This window comes from Sander vitreus, chromosome 17 (genome assembly GCF_031162955.1).
Source record: "Sander vitreus isolate 19-12246 chromosome 17, sanVit1, whole genome shotgun sequence".
Classification (NCBI taxonomy): Eukaryota; Metazoa; Chordata; class Actinopteri; order Perciformes; family Percidae; genus Sander; species Sander vitreus.
In genome coordinates, this window is record NC_135871.1 from 19497797 (window position 1) to 19514338 (window position 16542).

Here is a 16542-nt window from a genome sequence, read left to right on the forward strand (position 1 = left end):
CAACAGTTAGTATGCCATTTTCCCCAAATAGATTTCCCAGATGCTCCACCATAGGTGTTTCTCTGGCCAAAGTTGTGTATTCTGCATGCCTTCCACGCCACTTATTACCCCCCAAAACCAGCTGGAGGCCAGAGAGGGCCCAATCCATCATCCTCAGCTTGGCCCAGCTCTGAACCTGCTCACAAGAATGGAGCTCTTTCACTTCCCCTTCTCTCCCCCTCTTCCCCCTTACACCCCCACCCTTCCCTAACCAACCAAAAAAAAGCGCCCCCTTAAATTCCACTGCTACACCGAGGTCACTTACCGGCGAAGCAAACCTGAGAGGGGCTCTCTGTTTCCGGCTCAGAAACACTTTGGCCATTCACATGCGGCTCACTGTTTGGAAGATGTGGTAGCCAAAAAAACAACAACAAAAATAAGCATTATGAAATATGGAGTGTGGCTTGGAATCCGATCCTAGTAAAATGTTTGTTGAGTGATGGGATGGAGTACGGTTCAGTTGCTAATGACTCCAGTAATATTTTAAAAGGGAGGCCTTCCATCCTCAAATAGACGGACAAGCTGATCAATAATTCTGAGCTTCGGCTATGATGACAGTAAACGGAAATGGTATTTTAGTGATTGAAAAGTCAATTAGCTGAACACAAATGCAAGACACTAAAAAGCAAAAACAAAATGGCTGTGAACTGTAATGCGATATGTCCAAAGAGAACAACCACTTCAAGAGGTTTGACAATAGTAATCAATAACACACAGGCATGTACCTGGACACAGCCGTTTCTAAGCATTCATGCATCCCCTGTACCCCAGAGCATTAATGTTTCTCAGTCTTCATTTTTTTTATTTTTTTTATCTTACAATGTATTAAATTGCATGTTTCACCTTCACTCTTGTTGCAGGTTGTCGTATCGACGACCGTCAATGTGGACGGCCATGTCTTGGCTGTCTCTGACAACATGTTCGTACACAACAATTCCAAGCATGGGCGAAGGGCTCGCAGACTCGACCCTTCAGAAGGTACGCCTCCTTATCTGGAGAATGGTAGGCACATTTTTACATCTTATAATTTGCTACACTCCTTTTTCCTCCTAGTTTCTTTCAGACATCAACCCATTTTACAAATCACACACCTAGTTGCTTCGAGTCATTTGTTCCTCCATCATTTGAATTTTTAACTTTTTAAGTTGCTTTTTTACTCCATCATACCTATCGTCTTGACTGGAAATAATATGCATTACTGTGTGTATTCATTATGTCGATATCACTAATGATGAGGATAATACTCAGGCTAATCCACAATTTTAAAATGTTATACTACTTCCAGTCTCCTAATGCACCTACATTTGTCCTAAAAGCCTATGTGAAACATGATCAAATTGCTTAAGAATTTGGCTGTGAGGTCAATTTCCTGTCATTGGGTTCTGCAGATTTAGCTGTGAGTGAGCTGAAACAGGGGGAGGAAGGAGAAAGAGAGAAGGGAGGGGGGAAGAAAGGGTGGGTTGATAGTGTGTGTGTGTGTGTGTGTGTGTGTGTGTGTGTGTGTGTGTGTGTGTGTGTGCATGTGTGGAGTTGGGGGGCGGCCTATGAGAAAAACAGAACTTACTGTTTTTCTTCCAACTGATTCCATATGATAGACTGATTGCCTGCTCAGCCAAAAGAGAAAAAAGAAGGACCACCAAACCATGGGAAATCCAAAAAGTAAAATGCACTAAACATAACCTTATGACCCTCATGGCCTCCACTCGCAGATGGGAGCACACGCAGCTGAAAGATTGAAAGGACAAAAAAAAAGGAGAGAACTGACTTGGGCCAATTGTGCAAATTGCTTATCTTCAGATTTCAAGAGCCAATTATGGCTGGGCAAACAGTTTATATACACCACTGACTAAAACAAGCTTCTCTACACATTAATGGGCATTAATGGTTCTATCACCAAAAACAAATGTAATGTTTAATACAACAACGACTAATAAAAAAAAAAAGACTAGACAATTAATATATCTCAGTGCTCTCCAGTCCTAGTGGGGGAAAAAGCTAATCTATTTGTTTTTGTCTTTATTAATGACTCCTCTACTGGAGAACAAAATCAAATAATTAAAGTCCTGCCCGGAGCACCAAAGTCATTATGTACGCTGACGTTCTGTTTGTGTGTTTCACGTTTATGACACGATAGGTGTGGATCGCCTAGCAACCAGTTTCTTAATGAGGGGAGCAATTAAAGAGGTTGAGCCCTCGCCTCCATGTTCCCCCTCTCCCATGGGATTATGTGTGTTTTGTGTGTCTATGTATGTGTGTGTGTGGTTGTGTGCTTGTGTTCTTTACAGGTTACCTCTACCCATCCCTTTCTTCCTCTCTTCACCACACTCTTCAAAGCAGCAGAGTGATGCCCCGTAAAGAAAGAAAAAAAGCTATTGTCAACCGCCCAGTTGAACATGTCTTTGTCTAATAACTTTAATACACTTTCCCTCTGCTTAACCGCGTGTGCTCTCACAAGTTGAGATCTTTTTTCTTTCTTTTTTTTTCTCCCTGCCATGCTCAGCACCATAACAAACTAATTTAACATGCATCAACAATGATTGCTGGCTTTGTTTGAGACACCTTTAAGAAACAGAGATGTGAGAAAAGGAGACCTGGTCATAAAATGTAATTTTAGCCATGTCCTCCATAGTGCTTTGACAACTAGCAGGCAGACAGACAGCGTGCTTTAAATTAGCAACACATTCTTCCTCGGGAGTTCACTGGGCGAGAAGCCTCAGATATGTGGCTGAAACAGAGGCATCCTTCCTCTCAGCTCACACTGCACTTGTACCGACTTGCTTTCGTTGATCAAGAGGTGCTGCCCCCTATTGGCACAGAAAGGGAATAGCCTGTGGATGACAGACTGAATCTTACCATGTGACATTTTTGTTCACTTGTGTGTGCTGTCACACAACAAGCATATTATGCATTCAGACACGAATGTGCTTTGTGGCTGCCTGTCACTCAAACATGTATAGATTCAGGCTCAAAGGTGCATAAACATGGTCACAAATAGCCAAGTCTTTCACACACAGCATCACCCCCCACACATGCAGACACACACGAACAGTGCAGCACCGACACACACAGACTATTTCTCTCTCTCTCTCTCACACACACACACACACACACACACACACACACACACACACACACACACACACACACACACACACACACACACACACACGTTCCTTAGCTCAATTCCACCATTATAGAGCCCCAGACAATATAGGAGACTCAGCATAGAGCCTGCAGCGCCTGCCTCATTTGCATGCCAAGTGGCTGTAATGCTGTTAGGGTTTATGCAATAAAGACAAGTGAATCCAGACTGCTGGGCCTAAGAGGAAGAAAGAGAGGGATAATAGAAGGAAGGGGGGAAAAGGAAAGGAGGAAAGGATAAAGAGAAGGAGAGATGAGAGAGAGAGGTTGAGAATGAGTGCGAGGCTGAGGGAGGGAGAGAAAGAGAGAGAGAGAGAGAGAGAGAGAGAGAGAGAGAGAGAGAGAGAGAGAGTCAAAGGGAACAGATGGCCCAGGGAGAGGTAAAAGGTATAATCCCATCAGCTGCACTATCAACCGACCATCTGGACATCCCACAGCACAATTACAACACATTTCAGCAGGCAGAACAAAGGACGGCTTCGCGGGGCCACATCAGACCTGTTTGAGTGTCACAATACTAGAGCTGGGACCTCCTCTGCTCAGATCTCGGATCAGTTTTGACGTCCACTGCGGCTAACCCTAGCTACTGAGGAAAAAGATTAGGACGGATCACAGATCGGCTGCCTGAGGACATTTCGCAGCAAAGTGGATCTTTAAATAAATTCAAAATGGACAGAGTAACAATTCAGCACAACAAAAAATTGACTTCAAATCAAATAAAGTTCCTCTACTGTAGCCCAATGTTTGCAAAGACTTAGTGATGCAACACTCAGACCGGCAGCCCGGCTCTTTGCATCCTCATCCGTCCACTCGTCATGATGCCTATCATCTGCTGAGGGGGCATTGTGCGTGTCTGTCATCAGATCGCCTGCGCTGACTGTGTAATCCACTTCGCCACGGTCCCCATTCAGCACATGCTCCCCTCTCTGTCTGTGCATTGAGACATATGCAAATTTTTAGGCAGAAGGGTGGACGGCTTAGGGCCTCAGTCTCTGCCTCTCCATGGGTCCTTCTGTGTGTGGGAGGGGGCACTGGGATTTCCGAGGTGGTGCGTCTGTGTGTGTGTGTGTGTGTGTGTGTGTGTGTGTGTGTGTGTGTGTGCGTGTGTGTGATTGTGTATGCCTGTCGTAGGTTTCAGGCTGCAGCTGCCCCCCAACAGTCACCATCACCATCAGGCCCTTTTTTGCTTCCTCCTCCTTCCTGCCCCCCTCTTTCTCATCCCCAAAGTCAATTTGTTTACAGTAATTTTGAAGGGTGAATTATTTGCTGTAATCGTCCGCACTGATGAAGGTCAGGCCCTTAGAGGGGGCCCAGCATGCCCATAGAGGGTTGGTCCTCTTTCAGACGCTCCGCTTCGCAATTAAGGAAAGCAAATGTCACTCCTCCAGGCCTCACAAATGAAAATCTGTACGACGGTGATTAGCATGAAGTCAACAGCGCCTGTTAAAGTCAGATTCCCTGTAGTACCAATTTGTGTGTGTGCACTTTATGGGCAGGGAGAGAGAGCAAACATGACCTGAACAGACCCAACAGCAAGGCAAACAAAGGGAGATGTCTTGTCGGAGGTGATCCATACAACAATGGCCGACTGTGATTTACTTACTGGATGGAAAGGATAATAGAGGTTTAGAACTGAGCTTCTGAAGAAAAAAGGAACTTGCTGAAATAGTTGCTCACATTTTGAGGGGTAGGAAAAACATGCACAATTCATAGTGTATTAAAAGATATTGATGGAAATAGATTAAATTTGATATTGCTGTTTTATGGCTAGCTGTCAAGCTATTTCTGTTGTAAACACGGTATTGTGCTGAACACCATATTAAGGTAATGCATCAAATGACAGTGAATGTGAGGCACCAGATCACTCAAATTAGATTATAATAACAACCCAGACTGTTGATGAATGGCAGAGCTACGTAGCAGAAGTCATGCCAGATGAAAAGCATTGTAATAAACAATATGAAATGGATTGAATCGATTACAAAAAGAAAGAAAAAAAACCTCAATCTGAATAATTCATGAGTTTTCACGTTATGAAACCTGAAGCTACACTCAGTGTGCCTTCACTGTACTGCATATGCAGAACAAAGGTAATGAAATAACATGAACCAGCAAAGCTTTAGCTTGTCATTTCCACTTTAACAGCCCGTATTCTTGACTCATTTAAGATGTGTTCAACTTTGAAATTTTACTGTACATGCGGGTGCATGCTTAATCAATTCTGATAGCTACATTTGCCCTGACACATAATTTGCTCCATCAAATCATTTTCCTGGCGAGCCCGGCGTTTAGCCTTTGTGAAGTGGACCATTTGAAGGGTCTGCTTAACTACACCACTCCAGCGCGCTGATAAATGATTTTGATTCTCATGCCTTAAAGAACAAATCCATCATTTTTTTTCCAGGGGCAATTTCCATGATATGTCTTTGTGAGAGAGACATGGAGGTGATGCAGTAATGTGTCTGTGTGGAAAGAGACATGGGCCCGAATGTTAAAGCTTAGGTGCTGAATTTGCTCTTCTCTTTGTCTTGGATAAGCAGCCACCCCGTGCATCAAGGCTATCAGCCCAAGTGAGGGATGGACCACTGGAGGAGCCACTGTCATCATCATAGGGGACAACTTCTTTGATGGCCTACAAGTCGTGTTCGGCACCATGCTAGTATGGAGTGAGGTATGATGTAGAGTTTATAGAGTTGACTAAACTTCAGTAATAGTATCATAAATTGAGCTAGTTTTAATTCACTTTCATGCCAGTAGTGTAACAGTACTGACTCTCTAGTTTGTTATTACAGAGTGCTCATTATTTCTTTTCTTTTCCCCTGTAATCCAGCTGATAACTCCCCACGCCATCCGCGTCCAGACTCCACCTAGGCACATCCCCGGTGTTGTGGAAGTCACGCTGTCCTACAAGTCCAAGCAGTTCTGCAAAGGTGCCCCTGGGAGATTTGTCTATACTGGTGAGTTAAAACCTTCTCTTCCTCTCCCCCCTTCTACAAGCTTCTCTTGTGCCCCCCTCCTTCTCCTCCATCTGTCTGGATGTAGCCCTTATCCCCAAGTCTAGGTGCTAATAATGAACTAACCAGGGCCCTGCTTGCTGAATGTTAAAAGTGTGAGATCTGCACTGCTAGCGAAAAGGTGTTTCGTGGAGGGGCTCCTACAAGTGCAATTCGATCCCCCTCTAACCTCCCATCATACAAGGGCGCTGCCAAGCTCTGTTAAACTCAAGCTGTCAGGATATCTCATTCTGCCAATTCTCTTTATCTGCCCTGTTGCGAGACAGATAATGCTTTCTGCTAATTTGCTGATTTTGTAAAGCAAAATGTGGTTTTATAAATCTGATTAGAAAAGCAGTATCCAGGTTAAGTGCAGGAGTGTGTCTGAAGTTTTTGAATATGAATTCATGGGAGAGAAAGTGTGCAAAGAGACGAGAGAGACGTGTATGTGAGAGAGAAAGGGTGTGTGTGTCACACTATAAGTAAGGGATCTGATTATCTTGGCTAACAGAAGGAAGTGGTGGTCTTATCTGTCATCATTGGTGAGGAGACAGAGGTTGTGGGGGTCAGAGCCTGTCTGACCTGGAAGCCTCTGTCTGTTCTAACTTTGATGGGCAGAATGAAACAGGGGGTGCGTCAAAGCACTCTCACTTCCCCCAGCACCCCCAGGCCTCCAGCACAACCCTGGCCTTGAGCGCAGCAGAATTGCAAAGTGGGGGCTGCCCCCCCCCCTTCTCTGAAACCTCCATCCAGACCCCTCTATACTGGGGCAGCTGTTTCTCATCAAGTCCCCCCTCTCTTGCTCCACTACCACCACCGCTACCACCCCCAGCCATCCGTCCCCTTCTCCTCCAACCGTGCAGTCTGGCCTAGCTCTCCTGCATTTAACCTCACTAGCAGGAGCGGAGCAGAGGCCAACAAGGCACCAGGATAATGAAACAGGAGTGTAGTGTGGTGTATGTGTGTATGTGTGTCTGTTTGTACGAGAGTGTGAGAGCGAGCGAGAGGGAAAGAAGTGCGTGTGTGCGCGAGTGTGTGTCTGTGTGTACATGTGTTACTGCACAGCCCTGAGAAGGTGTATAAGTTAAGACATTAATGGCTTCTATAGCACCCTGGTGAAAGTGCCAGGTCCCGTAAGAACAGACCCCATTAGTCACAGAGGCTAAGCGGATTGGGATGATTACCATCAGGTTTTACTGGGGAAACATGTCCCCTTCTCTCTATCTTTGTTGATTTTTCGCCCCCCCATTCTTCCTCTCTGTCTTCCGTGGGTTCCTACTCACTTCCAGTTAGTATAAAGATACAATTACCCCTGCAGGCAACGGTGGTACAATTGATTAGTGCGCTGAATTAAAAGAGAAAGTCACGAATAGACAGGTCCGGCTCCTCTGCTCTGCTATTCCCTGTGTGGCTCACCCTGATTGTACAAGGGTTGACGCTTGAGAGAATGAAACTGTTAAAGAGAGCAGAATGCATAACACTACAATTAGGCACCACTGATTCCATATGTACTGTAATTGCTAGGTGAAAGGATGTTAGCCACTTCTTTTAGACATTAAAATGTGAATGGGCTGATGCATTGAGCGCAAGAGAGTGGATCATGTATTTAAGAGCGAAACAGCTTTTAAACCATTGCTTTTCCTTCTGTGTTACAGCACTTGAAAAAAAAGTGGCACTACATGAACAAATAGGTTTGAAATGACCTAGAGTTACAATAGCAAATTACTAGAGTGAAAAGGGCATGTGGTGACACAGTGCTGTCTAAAAGGGCCAGAATGTTCCTGTGTCATATAGGAGAGCAACATGTGCATATCAAAGGTCTAGTTATCAAAGCATATGGCTTCAAGCATGACTCGAGAGCACGGCTTAAGAGGAGTGCCTTTTTAGACTTTTTTTTTTCATGTTGACTCTTCTTGCACCACCACCCTAATTGTGGAGATTTAATTCGCTCAATTTAAGAAATTATCACAAATTACCAAGAGTCAACACAGAGGAGACTGCAGCCAATTCGAACAGCAGAGGGACACGTCCTCACTCGGGTTAGCACCCTGGAACAGCTCCAAAACTCACAATCCATTCTCAGAAAGAGAGCACCCTGTAATGTATGTCAAATAATCCTGTTGGCATTGACTATTGAATGTTTAAAACACTAATGAGACAAACAGACATACTATATAAAATTTTAGTAGGCTGTAGTTAACTGACTGCTTCAAGGAGCTTATATTTGTACTTTAATTGGCATACTTTTAAAGGAAAGACACGTTGGTTATTTTACAGTCTGTAGCTTTTACCTTGTAACAAAATGTCCCTTGCAGCTTGTCCTCTGTCTAATCCATGTATTGGTTATCCATTGGTTCAACTGTCAGCAAGGTTGCAGAAAATCAAAAGGAGAAACTCCTGGCTGTACCTGAGGTCAATACTTTGTTATACTTAACACTTTATTAAGCACTGCAAACAGCACACTGGTTTGATCAGGTGATTTCTTAAACAAAAAGTCTCCATTTTCAGCCTCATTTGCAGCACCTTAACCTTTTTACTGCATGGTTACAGTGCTGTATGAAAGAGTAAATCATAAATAAAAACTTTGACCGTACTATTCATCCAATTTAAGCTCCTAATTGCATCAGAGCTTTTGGTTTTCTATCTTGGCCAAGTTTCCACGAGAGCTCCCCTCCAGGGGCAATGATGCAGGCCCTTGGTAATATGGTTCTGCAAGCAGTCCTAACACACTCAGCCACTATTTATCCTAATCAGTGACATCCACATAACCAGGATTGCTTAAAATGAACCCTTTCCGCGCCCCAGAAAATGCACATTTACCGGGACCCCATTTGTCATGGGTAAATTGAGGGTCAGTAAACTTCGCCTGTATCCTCCAGTGGGGATCCAGGACATGCATCATAACGTTAGGAGAGAATGATTGGCGAAGGCGAGCTGTCACACATTTGTCAGGGGGAAGGGAACATTATTTGCTAATTTCCCAAGCTGGGCACTGACAGGGTGCTTCGTCTTCAGACCTTTGGTGACCAGCATGGCTTCTCAGCTATTAGTACAAGTCAAGTGTTTTTTTCTTTTTTTTCCTCCTCACTGTAAAGCGGCAGTAATAAGAGCCAATCGTTCGACCTCACAAGATCGCAGCGCAGTGGATGAAGGATTTTGGATGGAGTAGATGCCCCATACAGTGAGCTGCTCTTGCCAGGCCTTAGTTGAGGCCAGACAGCCTTGAGGGCTGATGGATCACAAACTTTCCTCGTCAAGGTGACGCTATCGACTCCACTGCACCAAAATCTGACAAAATGGGTATGAGGCAGTCATTCATCAACATAAGGACAAAGGGGTCATGTGTGCTTCACTCAATACTGGTGGAGATCAAGAAATGTCAGCCCTGTAAGGGATGGAAAAGGAAGATGTTTATAGTGCAGAAGTAAGGTCTCCATGAAGTTAAGCTTCAACTACAATTTGTTACTTTATGGTTGTTAAAAAAAAAAAAAAAAATCTTAATTTCTATGTCTTTACGTGCATGTACAATAGATCCACCCAAACTAAACCAACAACCTTGTAGCGCTGCAAATTAGAGATATAAATAGTGATATCCAGTTTGCATATCCAAAATTAAACTTCCAGTCTTCTAGAGGGAGGAACAAAATGTTATGCAGTCTTGGACCCTCCTCTCCCCCCAAAAAATGAAATAAACAAACACAGACGTCTTTATCAACACATCAGATAGGGCCCTGTGCTGTTCGGCCTGCGAATCGGGCCTATCCTTACGTCTCCTCCCAGCCCTGCCTTTACTTTGAAGTCCCAGACTCAGAAGCTGATCAGATGGAGAGCTTCCTTTTCATTTCCTGTCCTGCAGGGTTGGGTTTGGTACTCAGCTGGTTGCTGGTCAGTGATGGGGTCTGGCCTACAGCAAAGATATGCTATAATCAAAGGCATTCAAGGAGGTATGTAAACAAATTTACAGTTTTAGAAGAGGACTTGCAAACACACACCAAATACTTCATATGAGCATTGTATATTTTAAATTCCTAAATACTACACACAGCATTTCAACTTTGAGACAATTTTTAATTTATCTGCAGATTCTTCCTTTTTTTTTTAATTCACCCTGCAGTATGAACTGCTGCGAGTAAGGATGGAATAGGCATTTATAAATGTCATCGCCACAGTCAAGTGGGTTGTAACCAGTTGGCACAACAGTTTTAGCATGTGTCAAAGCATGTTATCCACTAGCCATATCCCCATACCTGCCTGTCTCATTACAACTCTGGTATTTAGCACCAGCTCCACAGGAGTGGAGCAGACACTCGTTGCCAAGTTAGATGGGCCTGGTTTGAAGGCCTTGTGAGCTTGTGTGGAGCGCGACAAGGTTCCACGGAGGAAGGTCCTTGTGTCCAATTAGAGGGCTGACGTGACACGTGCTTAAACTCCCCCACTGTCAGGCAGCTTGTCAGGTAGGCTTTGAGAAGCACACTGTGGCATTATTCCACAGCGTGTTATCAGCAAGTGACCTGTGAAATCCAGCTCCAGGAAATTGATTGAAATAAGTACTTGCAGTTGAGAATGTATTTCCTTCATTACACCTCTCTGTGAAATGTATTGTGGGTATCTTTCAAGAGAAAAATGAAAGTATGGCTGTGTGTTTCTCTCTCCCAGTAAGGATCGTATTCATTGATTTAATTTTAATTGGACCCACTTTTTGTCCCACAGTATCGGTAGAGGTCTGTTTTGTAATGGCTCTTAAAATGGATTGTCCTCAGTAAGTCACAGCATCAGTCCTCTGCCACAGGAAAGATAGACGGAGGAGGCAGGGAGGGGGCTCTTGATAGACGAGAATCTTTCCCCTCCTCCTCCTCCTCCTCCTCTTCTTGCCCCATTTTCAGTATGATCCACACCCAACGGGCTTTAAAAGAACTCCACACCCCCTCCTCCTCCACAGCTGCATTTTGATTGAAATTCATCGGCAAGTTTATTGAGAAATGAATGAGGGAGGCAGCATGGTATTGACTTTGAGAGGAAAACACAACTCATCTTGAATGAGGGGGAAAACGTGGCCGTAATTTAGCTGTCATCGATCTGTGCCCTGTCCATGTATTGATCTTCATTTTACAATATTAATTTGCGCTTGCAATCAGCTGTGAAGGAAACCCATTTGATTTCTGTTGGCCGGTAATGTGTGAAAGTCCACCGACGTCCTTAGAGAAGTGGCACACATACTTTAAATGTCATCTAAGCGGATTGAACAGGTGTCTTTGGCCCTTTCTAATAATACAGCCGATATGAAGGGAGTCTGAAATTATGGATGTGCAATCTGTAACATTGCTCCCTTTTAACCGTGTTAATTACATTTTATCTGTTGCAGGAGCAATATCTGCTGGAGACTGTAACTGTCTAGTTTTTTTCATCTGTATTGGCTCAAAGTTCATGAAATTTCAATGAACATTGATCTGTCTCCATTGATTTATCCTAACTGCAGATCTTTGAAATTTTAATTTCCTGTTCATCTTGAGACTGCTGGAGATGGAATCACTCAGTGGTAACTGGCTGCAGTGGATGGAGATAATATGGTCAGTGGTAAAACAGATGAGGTTTGCTTTGCGTGAGTTTGCTGTGAAAATTCCGATTTGGCTTGGTTTGGTTTTTTAAAGATGGTCCCTACATCTGCATGTGTGTTTTCTATTCTCTCAACACTGGAACACATCTATTGTGGAGCAGCAGCATGACTTCTGCCTTCTACCTCCTTTGTTTGCACAGTATTCAATTGTAACTCCTTACAGTAACACTGAGAAGATATTCACTCTTTAAATGTCTCCAGTAGACTCTGCTGAACACCAGCAAGGCAAGGTCATTATGTTTGTTGATGCTGTTCTGAACTGCATCCATCTAACAGACCGCAGGTGCCTAGAAGGCTTCAGTTAGACTGTTTGACAAGTCACAAATGCAATAACACTTGAATGAACTTCTGCCTGTGCTGTTTATCTGTCTCTCCCTTTTCTACTCCCACTCCACCTCTAATTTGTGTTAAGGGGAAAGAAAAAAATAACTGCTCAATGGTGTAGGAGGAGTGGAGATAAGCTCGAAGCAGTTAAGTATAATTAGCGAAAGTAATAGCTGGCAAATGGCAACAAGGCTAGGTTTTTATCTCCTGGAAAGATAGAGTTATCGTAATAAGCTGTAATGGCTGGCAGGAATGCTAGTACTCTGTGCAAGCTTCCATTCAGGCTCATAGACTTAACAAGGAACAATTTCCCTTAAATTTACTGCTTTGCTCAAACATTTCCCCATGTCTATACCCAGATACTGTAAGTCAATACATGTGTTCAATCCACTTCCATATAGACTGAGGGCACACAGTAGTGTATTGCCATGTAAGCACTTCTGGCTGCCAACGTCGGCCATGTTACACTGTTCCTGTAGAACGGTTACTCATGTCCTATTTCTAGAGAACATGGAGAAGGAGCAGCAGACCACACTCAGATGCCATGTACATGCCATCCACTCTACATTTTAAGTGAAGTAGCTAGCTGGGGCGGCTAAAGGATCTCTCAGAGAAAATGTGTTTTAGTAGCATGAAAGGATGGGCAGATTAAGGTGTCAGATCAAAATAAGATTGGGAAGTGCACATTCCAGGCAGAGGAATTCTACTGAAGCCCTGCCATGAACGCTTGTGCGCATGCGTGATATTCAAAATTGGAAATGATACGGTCACAGCTGCACACCGAGTCATGCATTCCATTTCTTCATATTCTGAAACATGATCATTTACTCTCTAGAGTGAGGAAATTACTGAAATATTCATAAACACTGTCTCTCAAACATCCATGTGGAAGGAGTAAGTCTCTTTCTTTGTCAAGAAATCAGTTACCATGTTCTTTCCAATAGTTATCAGCCGTTAAATTTGAAACAATTGCTGTCACTTTGTTGTCTCATTACTTTTGTTAAATCATCTCTGAAATAAAACCACGGAAACAAATCTACAAACAATTATATCTTTGCATATGTACCTTAAGTAGGGAAAACAGATATAAGCGTTGTAATTGAACAAAGCATGCAACCTGTCTAAATCTAAACAGAAAATGAGAGAAAATGAAAATTATATTAGTCCATAATGTTCCCTCGGTACCCCTTCACATGTGCTCTTCATCTCTCCTGCAAAGTATTCAAATGCAAGCCCTGCCTTACCTCCCCGTGTCTCTTTTTCTCTAATTATCCATGAGGTCAGTAAGCAAAATGGGGAAGAAGCCAGGAGATCAATACAAATTATCCCTGAGCAAACCAGTGCTGACAGTTTGAATTGCAGCATATGTTTACCCAAAATCAGGCAATTTATCTTAATATCAGGCGAGTAATGCAGCAGGGGTGAGAGGTCACACAATCTCTCCACCTCATAATTACCCGCCTCTAAAACAGGAAAGTGGTATTGATTGGCCGCGAGCCGGGAAGCGGGCGTGACTGGAACGTGCCAGCGACCCCTTTCCCCCCCCTCCACACCAACCCCTATCATACCTCCCCCAGTTCCCCCCCACCTTCCTCGGTCCCTCCTCCCCTCGGCTAGACTCCCCACCCAGTGCAGGATTTATGGGATGTGTGTGGAGGGTTTCATGTTTCCTTGCAGCGACTGAGACCCCTTACAGGAGGGGTAGGGGAGGGCACACGCTCCTTCCACCCCCCCCCCACCCTTTTCACCATATTGTGTTGGAAGGACAAGGAGGGCCAAACTAATTTTGGCATGCATGGAGTCATGCAAGGGCATCAGAGAGCAGCTAGATTTGCCTGTTAGAAGAGAGTAAAGTTTACGACAGAGTGTGAAGTCAGAACATAATGATGTACCAAGGATTAAAAAAGACATGGGGGGGGGGGGTTGGTGTAAACAGGGGACTAAGGCTACTGTCAATGTTTGTGGTGCAAGAAAAAGTAAGAAGAGCATTCCCAATGACTCTTGTAAAAGCTCAGCAGATGAAAGAAAATCTTTGCCTGGAAAAAAAAATGTGCGGAGCGCTGCGATGAATACACACATAACACATTTATTGTCCGGATTGAATATAAGTGCTCAGTATATATCATCAGCAGCTCTTACAGGATTATTGACATTGTCTGTCTGAACCAGTGTACATGCTATGACTACAAAACTGTCAACTCATCAACTGACAGCACCGTTTAGCACTAATGCAAGTCTCCATCAGCTGTCAAAAGCATTTGCATGAAATCAATAGCAGATGGCGGTCTGTGTCACCAATTTCATTACGCCGGGGTTGTTACAAAGATCATCTCCATGATAGATGAGATGGCGACATGTCGACATGTGGAGATCATGCCTGACGCTTGGACTGTGACTGCAGAACATTGAGCCATGTTTTAAACCTACACTGAGTTTAAATGGAATTTTTGACACATTTAAATTCCTCCATATGTTGGCATTTAATACTGCGTATAAACTGTAAAAACTGATGATACAATTCAGTTTAAAGTGTTCTTTAATGGTACAGGATACCCTACCCTTTGAATCACATTCATCATAATTCTTAGGTCCGCATTTACAATGGGGCATCATTATCATTGGAAAGGCACATCAAACAGAAAACCTCTCCAAACCTAGGTCTCGTCCTGTACTGTACCTCTCTCCGGCTGTGTTCCCAGCATGCCTGGCGGGTTGTGTAGGCCCCAGCTGAGGCAGAGGACAGGAAAGCGTGATGTATCACCCTGAGAGAGCCCACTGACAGCCTCTGATGATGGATGGCCTGATTATGGAGTGCTTTTTACACATACAGAATTTACATCACACTGAGCAGCGGGGTCTGGCAGGGCTGCCATGCACATACACCCTCTCAGCCGGGCACATGCACTCTCACACACACACACACACACACACACACACACACACACACACACACACACACACACACACAGACAGACACACACAGACACACACATATATGCATGCTTGTGTGTGTACACATGTACCGGACTGCCAGAGTGCATAGATAAGAAAGGGGGTGGAAATAACAAAAGAAAGGGGGCAAATTCCTTGCTACAGCCTTGTCATGTACAATCAATACGGCAGATCAATCCTTTATTAAGGAGAAGATGGCGTTCACCCACATTACGAAGCGGACCTTTGTCGTCTCGGGACGCATGATGACATGTCAAATCAGATTTCCAGCAGTGTATGTTGTTGTGGTGTGGGGTTTATTCAGGTGTGCCTGGTCAGTAGGGCTGAATACCACTGCATTTGCAAGCTAGATCCTTGCTATCGATTACCACCTCGCATTGTCCATGCTTGAACACATAATTGCTCCATGTGATCACGGTCGAGCTGGCAATTACTGTATTCAGGTTTTGGCAGAAGGGGTGCATGTGTTTGATTGTATGTATGTGTGTTGTACATGACTGCTGTATATATGCGTGAGTAGGTACAGTATGTGAGTGTGTGAGCATGCATGCATGTGTATTTAGATGAGAGGGAACAAAAGAAGGAGTAAGACACATGATTGTTCGTTTTCCTGCCGTGACTCCCCGGCTCGTGCTTCAGTGGCCCTGCCTGCCTGCCTGCCTGTCTGTGTGTGTGTGTGGGGGGGCGTTTGCTTGCTTTCACATTCTCTGGTGTTCAGCAGGTTCAGCGAGCTGTGCGGTGTTAATGCTGAAATTACATGCTGAGTAATGAGTGATGGGCCAAATTACAGGCTGAACAATGAATAGAGGCAGGCAGCTCTTATTAGTCTCCATAGAAAGCCATTGATTTATGAAGCGCCTTGCTCGACGGAGTTACTCTCCTGAAAATGATATCTACATTGAGAAGTGATGTTCTCTATTAAGTCGTTCCTTCCCCCTTTACACTGCTCTCCTCCTTTCCTCCCCTCCTTCTCTCCTCTGCCCTCCCTCCCTCGCCTGGTCCTGCCTCTGAGTGTGCACATGATTGTTTAGAATCAGGCGGAGCTGTAAGGAAGCCTTTAATTACCCATTAGGACTGTCAGACATAAAACGCCCTGATCTCACCAAAGTCTGGGTTATGATTCATTTACTTTGTGCCTCTGATTCATCGCCCAATATGCCTCATGCCCCAGATTACTATTTGAGGGGTGGGAGAGATTAATGGCTCCATGGGATCTGCTGCCGTATTTCACGGGCCCAGTGTTGCAGTACAGTTGGTGCAGAAGGGTGAAATGACAGCAACTTACACTAGATCAATGTGTGGACAGCCTTTCACAGATTATTAAAGCTCGGTTAGATTAAAAGACCCCCGCTATGTAGTTTTCTGTAGTCAATATTCTGAAGCAGATAAAAAGAAGGAGGGTCCCTCTGAAGGATTCTCAGACTGATGTAGGTCATCACGGCTGTTAATGGAATAACACTTGGTGACACAAGTGTCAGA

At 44.2% G+C, this 16542-nt stretch overlaps 1 pseudogene across 1 annotated transcript in view; it reads left to right on the top strand.

Moving 5' to 3' along the window:
* The window catches only part of LOC144532199 (transcription factor COE3-like), a 67275-nt pseudogene that overhangs the window by 40694 nt on the left and 10039 nt on the right, over positions 1-16542 (top strand). Inside the window, exons 8-10 of the transcript XR_013503316.1 lie at positions 900-1017; positions 5721-5851; positions 6011-6137. The product of XR_013503316.1 is annotated as a transcription factor COE3-like (transcript). The remainder of the gene's footprint in view (positions 1-899; positions 1018-5720; positions 5852-6010; positions 6138-16542) is intronic.